Source organism: Tamandua tetradactyla, chromosome 18 (genome assembly GCF_023851605.1).
Source record: "Tamandua tetradactyla isolate mTamTet1 chromosome 18, mTamTet1.pri, whole genome shotgun sequence".
NCBI lineage: Eukaryota > Metazoa > Chordata > Mammalia > Pilosa > Myrmecophagidae > Tamandua > Tamandua tetradactyla.
This window is the reverse complement of record NC_135344.1, coordinates 52583254-52609049: the sequence shown is the minus strand read 5'-3', so window position 1 is coordinate 52609049 and position 25796 is coordinate 52583254.

Here is a 25796-nt window from a genome sequence, read left to right as displayed (position 1 = left end):
ACTCCTGATTCAATTCCATTGGTCAATACTTCTATCTTGGTGCCAGTACCAAGTGCTGTTTTGATCACTGTGGCTTTATAAAAAGTGAAATCAAGAAGTATTATCCCTCTCCTTTCTTAGGAAGCCTTTATCTACTCGGGGTCTCTTTCCCTTCCAGATGAATTTGGTAACTAGTTTTTCCAAGTCTTCAAAGTAAGTTGTTGGAATTTTGATTGGTACTGCATTGATTCTGTAGATTAATTTGGGCAGAATTGACATTTAATTATATTTAACCTTTGTACCCATGAGCATGAAATGTCTTTCCACCTGTTTAGATCTTTTTTTTATTTCTTTTAGCAATGCTATGTAGTTTTCTATGTACAAGTTCTTTATGTCCCTAGTTAAGTTCATTCCTAGGTACTTGATTCTTTTCATTGTTATTTTCAATGGAATTTTTTCCTTACCTGACTCCTTAGTAGGTCGTTGCTTTTATATAGAAATGTGACTGATTTTTGCACACTAATTTTATTTCCCACCACCTTGCTGAATTTGTTTATTAGCTCGAGTAACTTTGGTGTAGATTTCTCAGGATCTTCCAAGTACAGTATCATGTCATCTGCAAAAAACGAAAGTTCTTCTTCTTCCTTTCCAATTTGGACACCTTTTATTTCTTTGTCCTGCCTGATTGCTCTAGCTAGAACTTCTAACACAATGTTGAATAATAGAGGTGACAGTGGGTATACTTGTCTTGGACCTGATCTTAGGGGGAAGGCTTTCAGTCTCTCTTCATTGAGTACGATACTGGCTATTGGTTTTTCATATATTCCCTTTATCATATTGAGGTAGTTACCTTTGATTCCTATCCTTTGGAGTGTCTTTATCAGAAAAAGATGCTGAATTTGGTTGAATGCTTTATCAGCATCAATCAAGATGATCATATGATAACAATTTGTTAATGTGCTGTATTACATTGCCTGATTTTCTTGTGCTGAATCACCCTTGCATTCCTGGCATAAACACCACTTGGTTGTGGGGTATAATTCTTTTAATGCTTTGTTGGATTCGATTTGCTAATATTTTGTTGATAATTTTTTCATCTGTGTTCATTAGGGAGATTGGTTTATAGTTTTCCTTTCTTTACCTGCTTTTGGTACTAAAGTGATATTAGCTTTATAATATGAGTTAAGTAGTGTGCCTTTTGCCTCAATTTTTTAAAAAAGTTTGAGCAGGATTGGTGTTCTTTTGAGAATGATTGATAAAATTCCCCTATGAAGTCATTGGGTCCTGGGATTTTCTTTGTAGGAAGATTTTTGATGACTGATTGAATCTCTTTAATGATTGTTTTGTTGAGTTCTTCTATTTCTTCCTGAGTCAGTGTAGCTTCTTTGTGTGTTTTCAAGAATTTGTCCATTTCATCTAAGCTGTCTAGTTTGTTTTCATATAGTTGTTCACTGTACCCTTTATGATTTCCTTCATTCCTTCAGGGTCTGTGGTAATGACCCCCTGCCCCCCATTTCTGATTTTGTTTATTTGCATCCTCTCTCTTTTTTTAATTTGTCAGCCTTGCTTGTGGTCCATCTGACTTAGGGGCTTTCTCAAAGAACCAACTTTTGATTTTATTGATTCTTTCTATTGTTTTTTTTTTGTTGTTGTTGTTCTCCCATTCATTTAACTCTGCTTTAATCATTGCTATTTTTCTTCTTCCATTTGCTTTAAGGTTAGTTTGCTGTTCTTTTTTCAAATTCCTCCAGGTAAACAATTAAATTCTCTATTATTGCTCTTTTTTATTTTGTAATATAGGCATTTTAGGGCAATAAATTTCCCTCTCAGCACAGCCTTTGCCACATCCCATAAGTTCTGATGTGTTATCCTCTCATTTTCATTCAGAAAATGATAGCTTATAATTTCTCCAGCAATTTCTTCTTTGACCCACTGGTTGTTTAAGAGTATATTATTTACTCTCCGTATATTTGTGAAAGTTTTCATTCTTTGGTGGTTACTGATATCTAGCTTCATTCCATTGTGATCAGAGAAAGTGCTTTGAGTAACTTCAATATTTTTTTAATTTATAAAGATCAGTTTTGTGCCCCCACATATGATCTATCCTGAAGGATGATCCATGATCACTAAAGAAGAATGTATATCTTGGTGTTTTGAGATGTAATTTGACTTAATATGTCTGTAAAGTCTAATTCATTTATCAAGTTGTTTAGCTTCTCTAATTCCTTATTGATCCTTTGTCTGGTTGTTCTATCTGTAGAGGAGAGTGGTGTATTGAAGTCTCCTACTATTATTGTCGAAACATCTATCACTCCATTCGGTTTTGCCAATGTCTGCCTCATGTACTTTGGAGCTCCTTGATTTGTAGCATAAACATTTATGATTGTTGTGGGGTTTTTTTGGTGAATTGTCCCTTTTATTAATACATAGTGTCCTTCTTTGTCTCTCATGATGAAATGTCTCTTTACCTTTAAAGTCTATTTTGTCCAATATTAGTATGGCTACTCCTGCTTTCTTTGGTTACAACTTGCCTGGAACATCTTTTTCCATCCTTTCACTTTCAATGTACTTGTATCCTTGTGTCTAAGATGAGTCTCTTGTAAGTCGCATATAGCTGGATTATATTTCTTAATCCATTCTGCAAATCTGTACATTTTAATTGGTAAATTTAGTCCATTAGCATTCAAAGTTATTACTGAAAAGGTGCTTTCTGAATCTACCATTTTAATCTTTGGATTTTGTTTGTCAGATCTATATATTCTTTTACCTCTTTCTCTTTTTTATCCTTTAAGTCACCCTTACTGGTACTCTTCAATTCTGTGCATGCCCCTAGACCTCCTTCTCTTGTCTTTTTTTTTAAGCTGGCTGAACTCTTTTTAGCATTTCTTCTAGGGCTGGTCTCTTCTTGACAAATTCTTTCAGTATCTGTGAAAATTTTAATCTCTTTCTCAGTTTTGAAGGACAATGTGGATGGGTACAGAATTCTTGGCTCGAAGTTTTTCTCTTTCAGATTCTTAAATATATCATGCAACTGACTTCTTGTCTCCATAGTGCCAGTTGAGTAGTTTGAACTCAATCTTATGTGGATTCCGTTGTATATAGTGGATTGGTTTTCTCTTATTGCATTCAGGATTTTCTGCTTCTCTTCAACATTTGACAGACTGATTAGTATGTGTCTTGAGGAAGGCCTATTTGCATTTATTCTGTTTAGAGTTTGTTGAGCTTCTTTGATTTGCATATTTATGTCTTTTATAAGAGTTGGGAAGTTTTCCCCCATTATATCCTCACCAAATTTTCCTAGCCCTTTACTTTTCTTTTCTCCATTTGAGACACCAATGATTCTTATATTTGTGTGCTTTGTTTTGTCCATCATTTCTCTGAGACCCAAATAAAATTTTTCATCTTTTTTGCCGTTTGATGTTTTAAGTGTTCAAAATCATTTGTCCTGCCCTCTAGTTTGCTTATTCTTTCTTCTGCCTCTTCAAATCTGCTGCTGTGTGTCTCTAGAATATTTTTTATTTTGCCTACAGCCTCTTTAATCTCTGTGATATCTGCTATTTTTCAATTTAATCTTTTAAATTCCTCTATATGCTCTTCTAATGTCTTCTTGATCTCTTCTATGTCATTAACCATCCCATTTATTTTATTTAGTAGTTATATGAACATCTTTGATTATTGTTCCAAGTCTGGCCATTAAACTTGGCCATATCTATCTGCATCTTGATATGCTTAATAATCTTCCGTTGTCTTCAAAGCATGCAAATATCTTGATACGGTTGCTTTGGAAGTTGATTTACTTCAGTAGTCTAAAGGTATGTATTTCAGGATGGATGTGGAACAGGATGCAAGGTATGGGACAGGGCACAACAGTGTGGTAATGAGTTGCAGCGCAAGTATAGGCATAGTTTGGGGACACTACCCTGATGTCTGTGGACATGGCATGTGTGGGGTTGTGGAGGTGTAGTGTAGGGGCAGTGGGGACGAGGTACAACTCAGGCAGGTCTTAGAGGACAGAAGCTGGATGCAGCATGGGGACACAGAGGTTGGGAACAGTGTGGAGTGGACGGGGAGCTGCATGGATGCATGGGGGCTGGTGTGCAGTTCGGATGTGGGTGGGTGCGTGGAACGTGGGGGTCTTGAGTGTCAGGGTATAGGGTAGGCGGTACAGAGGTTTGGGCATGGGAAGGGTAGGACATGAATGTGACCTTGCTCAGGAGGAAGGGTCCAGGGGGCCCCAGATTCGAATGTTAATGTATGTAGGGATGGGACACAGGCCACAGAAGTTGTGGGATGTAGGTCAGAGGGAGGTGATGGGTGGCAGGGCCCTGAGGTAGGTACGCAGGTATGAATGGGATTGTAGCCGGGGTGCATGCATTTGCAGATAGACATAGTCTGTGCATCACCTGCCAGGTTTGGGAACAGGATGTTTGTGCCAGAGGTTGGGGCAAGGGTGCACATGTGAGGGAGAGGGGGTGCAAGTCAAGAAATCAGTGCACAAATGCTTGGGCACTGGGCTGGAGAGGATGTGGCTGTGGTCTTGGAGGTTGGGCCCTGATGTGCGCATGTGCAGAGCTCAAGACGACGGCTGGTGTTGGGACCATGCGGGCTGGGGGTGGGTATGGCCAGAATGCTCAGGTCAAAGCTTGACTGAGCTGGGGGCCATGACTGTGAGTGGTGTGCATAATCTGGGAGGGCCACAAACTAATGTACGCATGATCAGAGCTCAGGGTGGGTGGGGTGGGGTGGTATGACTGTATGGACCGCGGGAAGGTGTAGTCTGGGTGTGAAGGTAAGCGTCTGCAGCCTTGGTGTGCTAGCAACTGCCTGCAGGGGGCAGGGAGGGGAAGGTGCAGGGAGGGGAAGGTGGGTGTGGAGGGGCTGAGTGCAGGTGCGCTGGTCTGGAGAGGGGTGGACAAGTGGGTTGGGTTGGGGCAGGTGAGCACACGCTTGGGGTGTGGGACGTTTGGAGCACGGAGTTGGGAGATAGGTGATGGGGTTCAGTTGCATGGGGTGTAGGGTGAGTCACGGGTCACAGGGCTGTGTGGTAAGTGTAGAGCATTCAAGGAAGGCAGCTTGGTTGACTTCCTAGTTCCTATCTCCCTATTCGTGCACTCTTAAGGGCACTGAGCTTCCATTTGGAAAAGCTGCCTTGGGGGTTTGTAAAATCAGCAGATACAGTGTGTCAAAAATGGCAAAAAAAAAAAAAAAAAAAAAAGATTCTGTGATAAAGTGATTTTCTAAGTACTTCCTAACTGTATTTTTCAAAATGATGCTATGAAAAACAGATTTAAAGAGTTTTATAAGTCAGAGAGAACAGTTAATATTTTAAAGTGCCTCTTGGGAGAGAAATTTGTCTAGGTTTCTAAGCGCCTTTCTTATCTTAAGTGTATGGTTGGTAAGCCATCTTATATGTTTACTTAAAATAAGGTATTCCTTGAAAATACAAATGTATGTATAAACTACTAAGTTTTGCATTTATAGCTAAATTAAATCAGAATACTGTTTATAGTTTTTAAACTGCTATGAATCACAGAAAATGGAGAAGAGAATTAGAGGACCCCAGCTTGTTAGATATTGTGAACAGATGGTTCGATTTTTACTATTCAATGAAAACAGCCATGAATACCCTTTTTTAAAAGAGAGTTTGAAAATGATCACTTAATTAAAACTTCAAAACTGTAAGATTTAGTTATCTTTACTCTCATGACATTTTTTTTTTAACATGGGCAGGCACTAGGACTAGAACCAGGTCTCTGGCCTGACAGGCAAGAACTCTGCCAGTGACCCACTGTGGTACGCCCTTTCATCACAACTTTGTTGTGGTAAACAACAACAAAGAGATCCATTTTTTTTTAATGTATTTGTGCAGAAACTGGATGTAACTCAAAGTTTTACTCCTACCATTTATGTGTTTAGGGAAGTATTCGTTCTGTATCTGCCAATGTGGAGAATAAAATAGTACTTTTAAGAATGAAGATTTATATGAATATGAATATGAATATGAATATATAAATCTTCATTTATTTTCCAATGAGTATTTTTATATATATTCACAAATTGAAAGGCTTTTAAAATTTTGTTTGTTAAACAAACTTCTACCTGGTTAAAAGTGATTATACGATATCACTTGCAGTTCACATCCCAATTTAAAGTATTAAAATCTAAAACATAGAGATTTCCATTTAGAGTTAATAAAGTATGATGAAAAAGTGTTCTAAGTTTCTTACTTTGTTTTGTCTGAAGTCTTTTATAGTTAATTATAGTTCTCACATCCTAGAATTTGATATGTGATCGGAACTTTATTTTCCAATACGTTCTTTTTCATCATCATCATCTAACTAACCCCTGAGGAAGAAAACATTTCAAACACTTTCTCAGCAGTGAGAGTTGCTGTTTGTTTTGTTTTGTTTTAAGAATTTAAGGAATATTGTATCATTTTAAATAGTCATCATATTTGAAAAAATATGATGACATTCATCTAAACAAGTGAATCACATGAGAAAATCATAAAAAATATAGTACCATTATATTAAAATTTCTTATAAAATTAAATTTTTTAGAGAGGATATATCTAATAACATACATATGTGATTACATATGCATTTGCACACTCCTGTAAGCTCTAAATGGGTTTAAGACTGTTAAAATATGTCATGTTGGTCTCTTTGAAGGGTCTAATAACAAGCACACTTTTCCTCATGTAAGTTCTTCAAGTTGAAAAACAAGGCAAAAGAATAAGGAAGAAAAAAGTAAAAATATTTACTTTATTTCTGGTAAAGTCTAATTTGGAGGATTTGCATAGTGTGAGAGTCACATGGATCCCCCAATACTAAACCTCAGAATTAAAGTCACTCAAGCAGTCATAGGCTTTGCTGAAATAGGGCAATTCCTTCCATATGAGAAAAGAACCTGCCCTAGAGAAGAGCAAATTCTGTATCTCCCTACAGAAAAGGGAAAAGAGTGGAATGGCATGGTTGATGCACTTCTGGTTTCTCCATTCCAACTCATCAATAGGTGATCTTCTTCACAAGGAAGGAATCATAAGGAATGAAGAAGAGTATTCTCCCTAATAATTCCCAAGCCAATCTTCTTTTAACCCAAAAGGGTTAATCATTATACTCATAATCAACTCAGGGTTTGATTTTCCTACTATGGAAAGGAGATCATCAATGCATCAGTACAATTCAACACCCACCTTCATTAGATCACTTCCACAATACCAACCACTATTCTTTTGGTCATTTTATAGTATTAATTTTGCTCTAAGAAATCGGTGAAAAGAATTAGAGCAATATACAAAACATGTCAGGACATAATATACGCAGGCCTAAATTTCATTTTCTATTCTATTTCTCATCGAAAGTTTTCCAGTAATATTAAATAACAGCACTAAAATGTACAAATAATAAAAAGGCAAAATAGAATTGCTAAAAACTTGAATGTAATTCCATATCATTATCAGATCACTAAGGTGAAAAAAATGTCCAAATATCGAATATCCTTACAATTAAAGCCAAAGTTTTTTATGTTCAAAAGAACTAAAGTACCCAAATCATTCCACAGAAAGTTGAAGTTAAAACAATGAAAATGTAAAATGAATCATTCCCAACTTCTTACTGTTTTAAATTTCAGTTAGAGAGTTTCATAATAGCTCCATGGAGTCAGAGGTCAATGATTCAATTGGGACTGGCTCTCCCCCTAAACCAGTAGTTCCACCAGTGTTGATGTCATCACAATATTAAGTCTCTTTTCTGGTTAGAATAGGAGTTTTGAGAGTAGATATCCTTGCTTGTTCTACATTAGGAGAAAACAGTCAATATTTAACTCCATAGGAAGAAAGGGAAGAAGAAGGAGCTTGTCTGCACATGCAGTTCTCCTTCCAGAGTCATGTGCCAGACAAAAGGGTAGAAAAACAATGACTGATGATGCTAGTGGAGCTTCTTCCAAATGGAAGGAAACATCAAGTAAGAACCCCCTGAAGAGGTGGTTACTTGGATTCCCAAGATGTTTAGGTTCTAGGTTTTGAGCCAGGTTGTTGAGCCTTTGCTTTAATTCTGCAATAATTCTGCATTTTTTATATATTATATTTGATTAGCCTGTACTTAAATATCTCTAGTGATAGAAACTAGCTGCCTTGTTTAATGTTTACTTTTATATGTTAAAAAATGCATTTCTTTTCTTGAACTGAAAGTTACACCCAATAGCTTCCTCCATGAGCCCTACCTCTATCTTCTCCCACATTGCTACCTTTTCAAATTATTGAAGTCTTATCTTTTTCATGTTAGTTCTATCTTGGTCCCTAGAACACTTTCTTATATGGCATCATTTGTATCTTTACATAATTTTGTAACAATCACTCACTAGACTTACTAGTCTTAAAATGTAGTTCAGAGAACTGAACATAATGACATGTGTGATTGACCAACTACAGATAAAAACGAAGGTATTGACTATTATATGCATCTAGTCTCTCCCTCAAAGTTTTGTCCATGAATAAAAGCTAAGGTTATGTTTGATGTTGGTTTAGATAAATTCATACTTTTAAACTGTGGTATTGCTAAGAGAAATGCCTTATATATTTATAATGCAGTCATTTTTTAATTTTTAAAATATTTTCATTTGACAAGAATGCAAAATCAAAGAATAAAAAAGCTGGGCAGGTTGAAAGCTTTATTGGATTAAGAAATTGATATAAATCACATATACAAGAACATATTAGGATAATCAGAAGTGGTAATTATGAAGGTTAGTGTAACAATTCTATAAAAATATACTTACTCTTCTTTCTTCTCTCAGCATCTTTTAAAAATGACAAAACTCTTTAATTGTATTGTTAGATTTGTAATATATATATATGGATATAATAGGTATAACAAAAATAACCAAGAAGGGAGATGATATAATAGAACTATATATGAGTAACATTTCTATATCATACTGCAATTAAGTTAGTATAAAACTGAAGTAGATAATGATAAGTCATGAGTTATATGTCAAGCCTAAGAGCAACTCTACGAAAATAACTTAAAAATTAATAAAATTAAAATGTTACACTACAAAATATTCCTTGAGTACAAAGATAAGCAGGAAAGGAGGAGGAGGAAAAGAACAGCAGCAAGAATAGCGACAAAAAGGAATAAATACACAAGACAAATAGAGCGCAAAAGGTAAAATGGCAGACTTCAAACAGATGAATAATAACATTAAATGTGAAAGGATTAAAATCCCTTTAAAAAGAAGAGATTTTCAGACTGGTTAAAATTACAAATACAACTATGTACTGTCTATGAGAGACACATTTTAGATTTAAAGATACAAATAAAGTGAAAATAAATGGACTGAAAATGATATATCAAGAAATAGCAACAGTAAGAATGTTGAAATGGCTATACTAATATCAGACAAATAGACTTTAAACCAAAATGTTATCAGAGACAAAGAAGGATTTTATAATGATGATAGTGTCAACCTATTAGGAAGGTTTAACAATTGCAAGTATATATGCATCTAACAAGTTAGCCCCAAAATACGTGAAGCAAAAATTGGCAGAATTTGAAGAAATAAACAATCTGAAAATAATTATTGGAGACTTCAACATCCTACTGCAATAACGAATAAAACACCTAAGAAAAAGATCAACAAGTACATAAAAGACTTACACAACACTTTAAACAAACTGGCACTAAGATATCTATAGAAAACTCTGACCAACAAGAGAAAATACACATTATTTTCAAGTGCACATGGAATATGATTTTGAGGGAAACTTATAGCTGTGAACACTTATATTAAAAAAGGAAAGATCTCAAATCAATAGCCTAACTTCTACCTTAAGATATTGGAAAAAAAAGTGTAAACAAAACTATTCCAAGCAGAGCCAAAGGGAATAATGAAGATTAAAACAGAAATTAGACAAATAGAGAATGGAAAAACAATAGAGAACAATCAATGAAATTAAAAGTTGATTCCGTGAAAAGACCAACAAAACTGAGAAAACTTTAGCTAGATGACAAGGTGAAAAAAGAGAATATTTGGATTACTAAAATCAGGAAATAAAGAGGATACTTATTTCTGATGTTAGAACAATAAATGAATTATACAGAAATAATATAAATAACTATATGCCAAGAAATTAGATAAGTTAGATAAAATGAACAAATTTTTAGAGAAGCATAACCTACAAAATTAACTCAAGAAGAAATAGGCAATATGATTTGACCTATAACAAGCAAAGTAATTGAGTTAGAAATTTTAAAACTTCCCACAAAGAAAAGCCCAGGATCAGAAGTTTTCACTGGTAAATTCTGCCAGACATTTAAAGAAAAATTAATACTGTTCTTTCTCAACTCTTCTAAAAAATAGCAAAGGGTGGAACACTTCCCATCTCATTGTAAGAAGCCAAAATTACCATGACGCTAAAATTAGGTAAAGACATCATAAGAAGAGAAAACTATAGACCAATATTCCTTATGGACATAGATGCAAAAATCCTCAACAAAGTACAGTAAAATAAGTCCACCAAAATATAAAAATATGTATGCAGCATGGCAAAGTAAGATTCATCTCAGGAGTGCAAAGCTGATTTAAACAACCAGAGATCAATTAGTATATTAAACTACAAATTAAAATAAAGGACAAAAATCACATGATCACTTCAGTGGTCGCACAAAAACATTGATAAAAGCATTCACCAAATTAGAAACAAAAAAGAATCTCCTTACTTGATAAAGGACATCTATGAAAAAACCACAATTAACATAGTACTTACTAGTGAACGTCTGAATGCTTTCCTCGGATCAGAAACAAGAAAAGTATGTTCATTCTCACCATTGGTATTAAAAATTTTAGTGAAAGTTCTGGCAGAACAATATGCAAATTGGAAATATAAACTGTATACTTGCAGATGAGATAATGTTCTATGTAGAAAATCCTAAGGGATCCATATTTATTATTAAAATTAATAAATGTGTTTGGCAATATTGAAGGACACAAGATAAATATACAAAAATGAATTTTATACAATAGTTATGAACAATTAAAAAATGAAATTAGGAGAATAATTCTATTTAAAGATCATCAAAAAATAAAACAGTTAGGAAGAAATTTAACAAAAGTTGTGCAAAACTTATACTGAATACTATCTCTCCAATATTGAGTGTAGAATTTATTGAATTTTAATTTATTCTGCTTGCACTTCATTGAGATTCTCAAATTATTTTCATAAAATTTTGAAATTTTCAGTCATAACTTCTTTAAATATTTTTGTTCCATTATCTTTCTCTATGGAACTCCCATTACATATTTTGCTGTTTGATGATGCTCTTTTTATTTTTCTTCATTTCTCTCTGTTTTTTTTCAAATTGGTTAATATGTATTGGTCAAACTTCATATTCACTGATTTTTTCCTTCTGTTACTTCATATCTGCTATTCAGCCCATCTAGTGGATTTTTATCTATGTTGCTGATCTTTTAAACTATGTAACATCTATTTAATAATTTTTAAATAATTTCTATTTTTCTGTTGTTAAGTAACTCAAATATTATTATCAACAGAGAAACGAAAATTATATATTAAAAACTATTTGTTTAACACAAAACAAAACAGAAAAGAAAGAGCAGACAGGAACAAAACAATGAGACATATAAGAATAAAATGTGTACTTTGTAAGCTGTGGAGCAACTGTTAAGAAAATAACTCCAAAATACAGTTTTAAAAAATCAACAAGAAATAGACATGTTACATTCAAAAGTATTTAACATGAAATAAGGCAATAAAAGAAGAATGAAAAATGTTGAGAAATATATAAAGCAAGTACCAAAATGGCATATGTAAACACAACGATATCAATAATTATATTAAATGTGAATGGATTAAACACTCTAATCAAAAAATCAGGAATTAGACTGGATAAAAAACATGACCTTTCTATATGCTATTTATAAAGATGCATTTTATAATTTATACAATTATAAAGTTTATAATTTATATACTTTAGATTAAAAGACGTGAATAGGTTGAAAGGATGGTAAAGGTATGTCATGCAAATTGTCATCATTAAAGGACTAGAGTGGCTATATTAATATCACTCAAAATGGACATTAATAGAAGAAATATTTCTAGAGACAAGGAGGAACATTTCATAAGGATAAAAGAGTCTATATTAAGGGAAATATGACAATTATTTATGTACATGTACCTAACAAGCACTCTTATATTAGATGAATTATAAATGTATTGATATCCAAATAGTTTACTCTTGGATAGGGAATGTGATGAACTCAGCAATCTCGCTACCTATATGGCTTCTGCACCATGAGCTCTTCGCACTGAAGGAAAATATTTTTCTTTGTTAATGTCTTACAAATGTGATTTTGAAGACAGAAAAAATTGTTATAAAAGGAGGCAGAAATAAGTGTTGAAACTGTATCCCAAAGTTGTATGGATAGAGGAAGAAACCAAGTCATCCTTAGTTGATCTTGGAATTACTGATGTACATATTTGGCTTTGCAAGGAATTTTGAGCCAACAAATTAAAGTATATAAAATATTTTGGTTCATGCATGATCTTAACTCTCTCATTTTCAGGTGTTAGGAGGATTAGTTTTGTTTAGGCTCTATCTGGATTCTCCAAAGAATGTGTATCGATGGGATTTCACAATAAGCCTAACTAATAGTGTTAATCTGTTGACATGTGAAGATCCAACTTACAGAGTTGTATGCTCTGTCCTTTTGAGTTCTGCTACCTAGGTGAACAAAGATGTTTAGCTGATCTTTAACATCAGAGATTTTCATGAAAACTAATGGTACTGAGTTTATTCTTCTATCTATTTTTGGCTAGCACCATTTTAAAAAATGAAATCATGTTTTTTTTTTTTTGGAATGATGCAGAGCACAACACATTGCCAGAAGTCTCATTTGAGTTTTGCTGGAATGTAATCTTGTGTCATTTGTTCTGTTCTCTTGCCATAGAAGTAATTTTCTCAATAACAGCTACATTGGAAATAACAAATATAAAAGCTTCATATCCCCATTCTTTGAAAAGCCTTTTAGCTTACTTTGAACTCCCCAAAGAATATCTAAATATATATATATCATCTGAAAAATGTCAAAGCTAAGGCTCTGCTTCAAAATTAAAGCACAGAGAAAAAAGCCTCCAACACAGTTGCTAACTTGTTCAGTGTCCCTGAAACATTTCTGCCAGTGTTAATTCATAAGAGTTCATTCTGCTGCTAAGGTCACTAGCGCAGCTTGCTCCCACTTCTATGCATAATACAATTTCATGTAAATAATAGAGTAAGCATACAGGAATCGGATGTATGAAATGGAAAGGTATTCAGCCCGAGGCCCCTTGAAGTAAATTAAGCAACTCTGAAAGTTGCACTGATGTTTCAGAACAAGCACTACTATTTATTTATGAATTAGAAGTGTGGCACGTTGAATGGAATCTTTAAATTCTGAAGCCCTGCTCTTCTGGAGCACCAATTCTAAAATTCCAGCTTTCAAAGCTAAATAAAATAGTGTTCATCTGAATTCCATGGCCTAAGAACTTGCCATCCTTAAGTTTCTAAAGCATTCTGCCAGGAGTGCCCTAATCTTCTCTTTGGCATTCCTGGCATTGTTGGCCATATATTGAAACTCTAACAGTGAAAGAGTGGGACGGGTAAGAGGTAAGCACCTGAGAATTCTGCATGCCTATAGAATCTCTAATTGGTAATGTTATTGCAACTTCTACTCACCTTTTGGGAAATGCCGTGCTCTGCTCAGAAATGTTTTAGGGCTTTTGCAATTGTTGTCTGCATTTTGGGCAGCGGGGAGAGGAGAGTGGAGCCATATTTTGTGTTTTTGATTTCCAACACTGAGCACATAAAAAGAGCACTCAGTTCTTTTTCAGAGGCTATCCTTAGGTTTCCAATGTCCCCTTTGCCTGCCCATGCAGATGATCAGGAAGCACCTGGGAATTTACATCCCTCTCACCTCATATCAGAACAACTCTGAGACATAACTTACATCCCATAAAATCTGGGCAAGATCAGGCTGAAGCCACCCTTTGCAGGACTTTGCCTAAGATTGTACTTCATTTAGCTTTTCCATTCCTCTCCATCCCCTGCCCTGCTTTCCCTGATCCCTTACCAGCTTCCCATCGTGTTTTAGTTTGTTAAAGCTGCCAGAATGCAATATACCAGAAATGGAATGACTTTTTAAAAGGGGAATTTATTAAGTTGCAAGTTTACAGTTCTAAGACTGTGAAAATGGCCAAAGTAAGGCATCCAAGGAAAGATACTATTCTAGTTTGCTAGCTGTCGGAATGCAATACACCAGAAATGGAATGGCTTTTTAAAAGGGGAATTTAATATGTTACAAGTTTACAGTTCTAAGGCTGAGAAAATGTCCCAATAAAAACAAGTCTAAAGAAATGTCCAATCAAAGCCATCCAGGGAAAGATACCTTGGTTCAAGAAGGCCGATGAAGTTCAGGGTTTCTCTCTCAAGTGAGAAGGCACATGGTGAACACAGTCAGGGCTTCTGTCTCAGCTGGAAGGGCACATGGCAAACACGGCATCATCTGCTAGCTTTCTCTCCTGGCTTCTGGTTCATGAAGCTCCCCAGGAGGCGTTTTTCTTCTTCATCTCCAAAGGTCGCTGGCTGGTGGACTCTCTGCTTTGTGGCGCTGCAGCATTCTCTGCTCTCTCTGAATATCTCATTCTCCAAAATATTTCCTCTTTTATAGGTGTGAAAAAGACACCCATGTCTTTTATGGGTGGAGACATGTCGTCCCTTAATCCAGTTTAACAACCATTCTTGACTAAATCACATCAACCAGGGAGATGATCTCATTACAGTTTCAAATATACAGTATTGAATAGGAATTATTGTTCTACCTTTATGAAATGGGATTTATATTAAAACATGGCTTTTCTTAGGGGGCATACTTCCTTTCAAACCAGCACAGATACCTTGATTCAAGAAAAACCTATGGGTCAGTTGAGAAGGCACATGGTGACATCTGTTAGCTTTCTCTTCTTATTTCATAAGGCTTCCCCAGGGGCATTTTCCACCTGAATCTCTAAGCATCTATGACTGTGTGTGCTCTGTTGGCTCTAAAGCTTTTTACAAAATGGTTCCCTTTTAAAGGGCTCTGATAAGCAGCACCACCCTGAAGGGGTTGAGACACATCTCTATGGAAACCATCCAATCAAAAGTTACCACTCACAATTGGGTGGGTCATGTCTCCAACCGAAAACAGTTCCAATCAGAAAGGTCCCACCAAGCAGTACTGAATGAAGATTAAATAACATGGCTTTTCTTAAGTACATAGCTGTTTCACACTGGCACACCCAGGAAGTAAATCTCTTATCACAGGGTCTGCCTCTGGAGGTCTTAACCTAAAAATGGTAAGTACTTTAGAATGGACCCAGTATATCAAAAAGATAAAAAGAACTTTGGTTGCAGGTAAATGAGATGAGAAGGGGCTAATGCCTCAACTATCTAAAAGCAAGCAGAGTACTGAATCATTGTTACTATTATGTATGTTATTATTTTCCACCCTTCTGCTTCCCCCCACCCCTTTCAGACGCCCTAGAGTGCCCAGTGGTAATGCCATCATTAATTCTTTCCTGGCTGTTCGTACATCAGGGCATGTCTGTTTACTATTCTAGTTCCCAGGACTTTGGACACTATCCCCTAATCTGATAAAATAATTCCTAAAAGATGTTATTTGTGATCATTACATACTACTCATCTCATACATTTATATGTACCAAATAGATATCTATTGCATATATATTAAGGTGAAGCATAAAGATAAAACATGAAGATGAATCAGTCCCTATCCTAAAGAGAGGTAAAATATTTTTATTACAAGTATGGAAAGTAGAATCTTTTAAATATAGGAGATGTATGAGCAAACTGTTCTAAGTGTTCCAAGAAGGAAAGGAAAAGAACTATGTGGTAGGTGTTTTTGTGTGGTAATTTTCAAAATGTCAAGTCAAACAATATCAAGTATTGCTTCCCACTTTCTACACATAAGTAAATTTCAAATAAGTGCTATTGAGAGCTAATATCACCACTGGCTTTGGTGAATGTCAAAGCCAAGATTGAAAGTACTACTTTGGGCGTCCAAAACCTGTGTTTTTTCTGCTACATTACTTCTAATAAGGGCAACAACGAATATCTGGAATTTAAACTTTTTTAGGAAGTTAAGGAACAAATATTTTCATTTGTGTTAGGCATTGAGCTACCTACTCTATCGATATCCTCACATGACCCCTATGATCTATTTAAAAACAACAACAAAAACAATAGCAAACTTAGATGAATTAAAACTTGTTTATGGCAATCAACTAATACATAACAGAGATGACTAAGAGATAAAAGACTTTCGTCTCGAACCCTGATATTTTAGCTTGTCTTCTTATGGCTATTTGGAGATTGAAAGAGCAATTGCAGCAAAGGAACAGAGCAGGGAAATTTGTGTTATATATGGGGAGAGGGAGTATTGCCATTTGTCTGAGGTATCTGGTAAATGAAGAGCAGTGGAATGGCATAAAATGCTCAGCTTGGGTTTAAAGAAGTTAAATTTCAAGTAATAAGGGAGAGTCATTGGAGATATCTAACCTAAGACATAGCATGATCAAAACTGAATTATTCTAAGTTTACTTCTCAGATGATTGCAGTAACAGAGCTTCTATGTTCTAACCCCATAAATAAATAATTACTATTTTTATCAATGCGTTTTTGAAAGAGGTAGATTTAAGAGCTGGGTTAATTTCCTACTGCAGCCATTAAATCACACCATATAGGATATTGCACATTTCATCTTTACCTGTAACAGACTTTTTTTAACCCTCAGATGCAATTTTCACTAATCCCAACACTGTTCATAAATAGCATAATTCCAGCTGGGTCAGCGGTTGTGCATTCTCACAGGATTTAAGGATGTCTGTAAATATAAAGGCCCATCAATAAAATAAAAAACAGCACGTGGCAAACAAATATAGTCTAGTAAGATATCAGAGAACAAAGCATTTCAGGTTGACAGTACAGGGTAATGGTAACATTCATGTCAGGTGAAAAACCAGGTCAGTATTTTTGGCAAAATTTCAGAGAACTCTTGGCAGATCAACAATTTCATGGACCAGGCAAGAATGTGAGATGTCCGAGGATCCGGGCAGGACTGAAGGCCCACTTCCAGCTCTCGCTACCCTGGCTATACATAATATCTGAGGAGGAGGGTTCCAGGAGAATCTGGCAGAAGCTCCAGGAGGTAGTGGGTACCAGGAAACTGGCTTCAAATGATAGAGAAAGGGTAAGGCAGCTCTGATGTGATGCTCTGAGCAGATGCAGGATGCTGTTGGGAGGTACTCAGACCCTACTCCATGTGTGGACAGCCCATTCCAAACCACGGGTTCCCAGAGGAGAATATTTTCTGTCACACTAGGAAGGGTTGATTCGGTAAGTGACCATTACTATTTTATGAGATTTGGGGAAAAAAACAAGGATATACATTCATTCATTCTAAAAAATATATAGCATGCATAGGATGTGGCAGGTACTGTTCTAGAAGCTGGGGACACAATAGTGCAAAGACAGGGAAACAAATGAACAGTGAAAGAAAATGGTTCCTTCCCTCTTGTTGCTAAAGTTCTATTGGAAAGACAGACATTCAATAAATACAATGTAAAAGTAAATCTATAATGTGTCAGTTAGTAGTAAGTGCTTTGGAAAGTAGTAATAACTTAAAGGTTAAAGCCATCTTCCTCCTTGGCATAATTTGACCAAAGTGCACTTGTGAGAAAAGGGCAGAAGAGATTACATACTTAACCCCCACCTGGTCTCACCAAAGTTGAATGGAAGGGAAGTCCTCTCAAGGTTGCAGAGCAATCCATAATGTCACCAAGTCACTTTCAGTGCAGGAGGGAGTGTGTTATTTGCATATCAGCATGCCATCCTGCCTGTCATTTCTCCAGCATTAAAGGTAGTGATGCAAAGATGTGAGAATGAATCCACTGCCCTCCCCTTAAGGATAGCACAGCACAGCGGACTTGCCACTTTAAACAGGAGTCTTGTTTTATTTTTAGAGTGTTACTAAAGTTTATGGCATTAAACATTAAGATGGTAAAATTTCTCTAAATTATCAATTACATAATCTAGGATTCTGGATTTAATGGACTGTTACTGTAAGTCCATTAGAATAGGACTAATTTTCACTATATTATAATCTATGCTTCTAATTTCAAAATAATGGAAACTCCTAAAGATTGCTATCAAGTCTTTAAAGCATTTTCTGCTATTGAAATATGTACATCTAAAGTGGTATCTCCATTTAACCAGAAAGCCTCACATATTACCATTACCCTCCCAGGTTGATTAAATACCACTGCGACCCCTAGGCAATTTCAACTAAAGGTGTATTTTCTCTTTTTTCTTTCTATAGGCCCTGTGACTCCAAGCTATTAAGCTAGTCTATCCTTCTGCTCATTATCTGAAATGTTATTAATTTGAAGCTTCAAACTCATGGAACATCTTCAAACCATCTCTAAATGACAATGGAATTGAAGTTAAAAACATAATTAAGAGATGGAAGAGATTCCAGTGGTTAATTTCCAAACTTCTAGACCTCAACACTCATGTTGTTTTCTTTTGTCTGATTTTAACTTTTTCCTCCCAATCATTTTTTTCTTTTTAATATCGGGAGTATTTCTTTTTCTTTTTTTTTTTTTCGTATGGGCAGGCGCTTGGAATCGAAGCCGGGTCTCTGGCATGGCAGGTGAGAAGTCTGCCTGCTGAGCCACTGTGGCCCATCCTCCATCCAATCACTGTTTTTTGGTAAAATTAAAGTCTTTTGCAAGAAGATTGAGAGTCACAATTTAAAAAACAAATTGTTTTTATATCAGAGCTTATATTTTTAGCAATGTAAAAAATCAGTACTCTCTATAAATTCTAATCTATGCTATACTTAGCAGTAGAATTCTCACCGTTTCTCGCACCACTGAAATTGAGATGGTGTCCTCAATTCGCCTTCTTCTCTTTCATTCTAAGGCTCAGACACGAGTTGTGTCTGCCTGTCTTGGAAAGAGTTAAAGATTTAGGTTAGTCAGAAATTGGGTCTATTTAGCTCAGAAAGAGACACAAAGAACTGGAAAATTGGGTTTTCCTGTAAAGTGTAGGATGAGCGTATCATTTAGAGAACAATCTTCAAGGACTCTGTTGACAACACAGCTGTTACACACAGTAATAAATGGTCCATAGTGACCCTTTTGAGCCTAGTTTTGTTGATTTCCTGTTTGCAAGAAAACTAAATATTTATGACAGCCACCAATATCAGTAAATGCTACAAGAGAAAATGAATAGCCCTGTGAATGAAAGATGGGTCCCTTGTATCATCTGTCCTTGGGATTGTGTTGAGAAGATGGTCATTGATTTCTAAGCATTACCTAATCAGGTAGTTAGCAAAACCATCCTGATCTAAAGAATAACAAATGTAATAACTATGTCAAATCAGATGGATTCTTTTCTCTTAAACATATTTTTGGAACCATGAAATTGGTAAATTTACTCTGGCATAAAGCAGATCAAATCCTACTTTCAATTTGCTCATTAAAATTTTGTTTACATTTTCAAAAGAGGAGACTGACTCCCACATGGACATGGTTTCAGCATATAATATGACATTCATCAATCAACCATTACTTTATTTAAAAGTTCCATCAGGGATTAATTGATCAGTAATAACTTAGAGTAAGGTTTATAAACTTACTTTATGATTCATAATATAGAGAAAATAAGAGTACTTACTTCAAAGTGTTATTAGCAATACTAAAAAAATTAATACCAAGAAAAAAGGTTGAGTACAGTATAATCTCTTAACACTCCTTTCGTGCCCTCTTTTCCAGTTATATTTATTCTTTTCATTTCTCTGAGTGGTCATGGTTTATTTTACTTTTCTACTTGCACTACCTAAAATCTACTTCTTACCTACTGTGAACACATATAACAATGGATTCCAAAACTATGCAACACCTCTATTATAAAACTTTTATTGAAACTGCCTCCTTTCCTCATGTCCCAGGAGGTAGAATTGACCTTCCCCAATTTTATAGCCCCTCCATGCGCTGTGAAGTTTCTCTCATAATGACCATCAATTTGGTTCACTTTCATTTATGTTTGATTATGTGTTTATTTCCCTCATTAAATTAAAAAAATATTAAGCCCTAGGCGTACTTCTTATTCATCCTTTATCTTAAAAAAGTGCTGGAAATATAATAAATGTCCAATGTTGAATGGTGGCAACATAAATAAATGCATATTGCAAGCATGAATATCATTTTTAGGGGTATTATCAAGTATGTGTAAAAGGGCCTACTATCTGCAGTGTTTGGATTAAGCACTTCACAAAAAGTAACCCGCTGAAGCTTTTATTTACAGGCAAGAAACAAGTATTTGTTTCCTGAAATCATGACAGAATTAGGATTGGCACTGAAAGCTACCCAGAATTAGCACTCTCTCTCTCTTTCTCTCTCTCTCTCTTTCATATATATATTTATACATTCATATATAATTTCATATATATATATTCATAAATATATATATATAAAACACCTACATCAAAGTCACTATCATGTCTACTTTTAAAGATCAAATAATATTACAATATCAACAATTAAAAACAATGATTATCTGCCTCACCTCCAGATTCCTGTTCCCCAGAGAGTACCAATTTCAACTCTTTTAGTGTTTCTTCTTCCATTTTTTCCCTATTTCCAAATAACCTACTTATAACATTATTTATTACGTTTTCATATTATATATTATCTATCCAATTCCTATGAGAGAATACAAAGATTTATTCTTCTTGCACCCTCCCCTCATCCTTCTAAAATACTTATTTCATAATTTTGGTGAAATAAATATGCAGTGGTAACATCTTTATGACTCCAGCAATGTTATTCTCAGCTGAACTGGAGAATACTAAGATGACATTTCCCTTTTTTTCAGGAAAGCAATGTTGTTTTGCTATAATTAATAATTGTCTATTTTTTGTTTTCTTGATTTCTTGTGCGCCTAATTTATTCCCACACTCTCCATCAAATGTGTAAATCTTCTCTCAGTATGTTCAAATACATAATATAATATCATATTCTTATTTTCATTTGTTCTGAAAATATTCTCCTTAAAATTCAATCTCTATTGGTTTCGTTCTAGGCTTCCTTTCTCTGGTTTGACTTTCTCCTATCTTACATTCCTTGTGTTCATAATTCTTAATTAGCTCCTTTCTTTGGTGGAGGGAATTTCAAGTACCTACCTGAGAACAATGAATGGGACATAAATAGCTTGTGAAATTGCATGCTTTACCCCTCAGGAGTTGCAGTGGCCGAACTCCCAGAATCCACTTTGAGCGTCAACATGGGAGCTCAGATATCTATGCAAGCTCTGGGTATGGGTTCAAGTGGCAGCATCAGTGGAATTTTCATATATGCAGTTCCGCAGTGTCATTAATCAATTTTCCTATATGCACAAATTTTGAGCCTTGCTCTGCCTTACCAACAAGTGTGTAATTACCTTTTAATAAATACATTTATTTCTGGATGAACTAGATAGAGTGAATTAAGTTCTTGCCACAAATACTGATGTTAATACTAAATGTTAGCGCAAGCATCAAAATAACAAGAAATTAGAATCTAAGATTGTTTTATTTATCTTATTAAGGCTGTTTGTGGTAAGCACAGATAGTTTTAAACGATGAAATTCCATGTAGTGCCTGGAATGTAGTGGCAAATAATGAATATCACTTGAGATGACCTGAAATGAAGGTATTGCTGTACTGAACAAAAAGTATAGTTTTATGGGCGTGAAAAATTCATGGACAGTTCAGGTGGGACACTTGTTTCTCACATCCCTGGGGTGATTTTTTTAAGTGTTTCATTAAAACCTAAAATTTTTGGCTTTGGAATACATCATATATTATCTGTATCTATGTTATCTGTGGCTGTTATCATATTCATTTATATATGCATATCTATACCATACAAATAGCTCAAGATGTCTATGGCTGTCTATATCTCTATCTCTATCTCTATTCCTGTCTATACCCACAAATACATCTATATCTGAGACATTCTACAATAGTGCTTAAATAATCAATTATCACTTGTATCTGTAACATGTATTTAGTCAAAAGTCACTCTTGAAATTTCATACCATGGGTTATTAATATCCCTCCTTTGTTCAATTCACAGCCCCTATTAATATTTTAAGTTTGTGCTTTGATGGAGAAAGAATAGGACTTGTGAATTGAAATGAGGATATATGGGAGGTATTGGAAGACTCAGAGAAGCCCCAGGTATCAAACCCCACTGACATTTCTCTCCCATGAGAATCAGTAACCTTTTCTTCAGCCTGAAGAGGCCATTACTGCCTTACTTGAAGATTCTGTAATGCATTCCCATGAGACAGTTACTTACCTTGCAGGGGGAAATAATTTCTTTTTGTTTCTCACTCCCCATGTAGTTCTCATTGTCTTCCAACCTATAACCTTAGGTCAGATCTTGGTTTGTTTCAGGAGATCAACTAGAAAGTCAATACCTATGAGGGAAGAGTACAAATCAAGTGTCTTAGTATACCAGGTCTCCTTTGACAGATACCACAGGTTGGTTGGTTTAAGCAATAGGAATTTATTATCTCAGTTTTGGAGAGTAGGAGTTCAAAATCAAGATATTTGTGGGCCACACTTTCAACAAAGTCTGTGGCACTCTGACAGAGGCTTGCTGGTGATCAATCTTTGCCTTTGTCACATGAAAATCTGCTCATTTGGTATCCTCCTGTAGCTTCTGTTTCCATATCCAAAATTCCTTTGCTTATAAGGATTCCACTCATATTCAATCAAGGCTATGCTCCTACTCTGGCTTCATCTCAATAGAATCTTCAAAGCTTCTATTTACAAAGTAGTTCATGCCCATAGACCAGGGGTTAGGACTTGAATGTATCTTGTGGTGGGCATGATTCAACCACCAACAACATGCATGACAAGATTTCACTAACTTGTACCAATACAAAACTGGAAAATAGGAGTGGCAACGTTTTTATGATGTTAGATCAAGGAGAGAAGAGATAATTTCAGACCAAGCAGCATATTTTAAGATGGATACACTTAACAAGGATCCTAGATATACAACCTTGTGCAGTTGGTAGATTTATTTATTTAATTTTACTTCTAATAGATACCTATATGTCTTACTATGTGTCAAGTTCTAAGCTCTCTACAATTATTGTGCATAAGTGATTCAGTGACTGATACCTAGACCCACTGATGGCATATGTGAAATGGCATTGAGGTACCAGATATTCTTTGGTGTAATGTAAGGAGTAATCCAAAGTATTAAGGTGATAGATAAATTGTCGTATGTCAAGCAACTTGCATACTGACCCCCTAATCTATTGTTCATGGAAATGTCTATGAAAAAGGTTATCAGCTGGGATTTTTAGAAATACATTGATGAGGTAGAACCAGAATCTTTCTAATGGTAGTTTCTATAGGCCACCTGCACAGTGGGAGATATTGCCAATGAGAATTAGTTCTCCTTAGAAGTAGTTCTAATTTATGGGAACAAGATATATTTATCCTACTCAGTACATAAATGTTCTGACTTTTGGTGGTTACTTACGGTGTTCTTAGGAATACATTTCATGGTTACCCACAAAGTTCCTACTTGATTGTGGAAGTAGAAAAATTTCTGTGTGTCAATCAGAGATCTGATTTAAGCTACTATAAGAGCCCTGGCCTGGTATCCAATTCCAAAACATATATCAGTTTTCAGAATCCAACTCCTTTGATGTACACTAGGTAGACACGAGTAAGGAAACTCCAAAAATATCATCGAAATGTGCTATAAGTTTCCTTATTAACCTCTGCTTAAAGCTATTTTCCAGTTTTAATATATACTAGAGAAAAAAATATCCATACTCTTTGGGGATGACTGGGCACTAACTCTGATCTAATGTGAATTCACAGGAATCCACAATATTGCTGTGGCCAACAAATAAAATGTGTTCTTATGAGATAAATGGATATGCTCTACAATTATCAGAATTCTAATAGTGATTCTCTGACTAACGGAGTTATAGATAAAGCAACAGGAAGTGTCAAATGAAAGCCTCAGAAATTCTTCTTTCTTTTCAAAAGAGTAAGTCAAAAGTAATACTGTTTTCTTAGGGGATTGCAGAGTATATTTCTGTCATCAAAAACTTGAGAGATGCTGAAGGAATAATTCCTATCACTTCCCCTATTTAACTTAACTGTTTGGTTTGGCCAGAAGATAGATGCATCTTGACATATGATAGTAGGTTATTGTGAACGTAAATAAAAGATGATTTCAGCAGTGTTTTCTTCTTGTTGTAGTATCTTAGTTGAAGAAAATCAACAAAGGCCTTTGTCTCTGTAATAGCTATATCTATTCTATATCTATACCTATATACGTGTATACATATATATATATATATATATATATATGCATGTATTTTATTATTAGCCCCAGAAGCAGAGCTAGCATTGTAACTTTATTCTTATACTTTAAAGCTTAAACAGTTATCTGGCTCCATAAGAATTCTGATCATCCCAGAATCTCAAAGTGATGAAATAACTAAGTAAATGAAACAATGAAGTAATGAAATAAGTGAAGTTGGTCTACTAAAGGACTTGGAAAGCTACAGTCCATGAGTCTAATTCAGCCCACAGCCTGTTTTTGTAAGGCCTGAGAGCTCAGAATTACTATTGCATTTGTAAAAGGTTGTAAACACACACATAAACAGACAAATACGTGATAAAAAATATATGTAACCAACCCACAAAGCTGAAAATATTTACTCTGTGATGCTTTAGAGATAGCTTGGCAACCCAACTTCTATGCATGAATAGCATCATACTAATAAAATCTAGTTAGCAGAAAGTGAAATTAGTTTATATGGATTACAAAACACATTTATGCCACAAAGCACAAGGTAAATTCTTTGAACAAACAATGGTCTGCCAACGGCATGAAATTTCAGTATTTCAGACATGCTAGGCCATTTGGAAATTTTTCACCAATTATGAAAATAAACACACTAGAACTAAGAAAGGTACTCAATGCTTTGTTGGTCATCTTTGGATTTGGGAGAAACATTTCGATCTAACCCATTCATTAAGTGACCCAAATTGCCACCTTGCCACCAGATTTGGGTAATTCCCCGAAAAAGAACAGTCTCCTTCTAGGCCACATTGCAATGCTACCAGCTCTGTCACTTAGCCCTTACAAGCCAAAAGACCCAAAGTACTTCAAGTTTTGTAAAAGATAAGAATCTTTAAGGACTCAGTGGCAAACAATGATAAAAGTTGGCATCAACAAGCTATAGCATGTGGGTCAGCCACGTAATTTTGGAAATAAAGTTTAATTGTAAGAAAGCTACACCCATTCATTTACATGTTGTCTTTGGTTGCATTTGTGCTATAACAACAGAACTGAGTAGTTGTGATTAAGACCTTATAGTCCATACACCAAAATTTTTTACTATATGGCCCTTTAAGAAAATGTTTGCTGACTCTAGTAAGAGGATCACAGAAGAATCCCCTGAGTTGGAGAATTTTATTTATCAAGTATCACTCTCCTTTCAAGAAACAGTCTTTGCATTGAGTAGAGACATGAATGAAGCTGATTTGGATAAGACTAAGGTATAGCAGAACACTGGGCAAAGGATTATACAGTCCATATCTTGAAACTTCAACCTCCATGTGAGACTAAAGGGGGAGATGTTTATTTGGTGCAAAATTCATATTTTGGGTAGTGC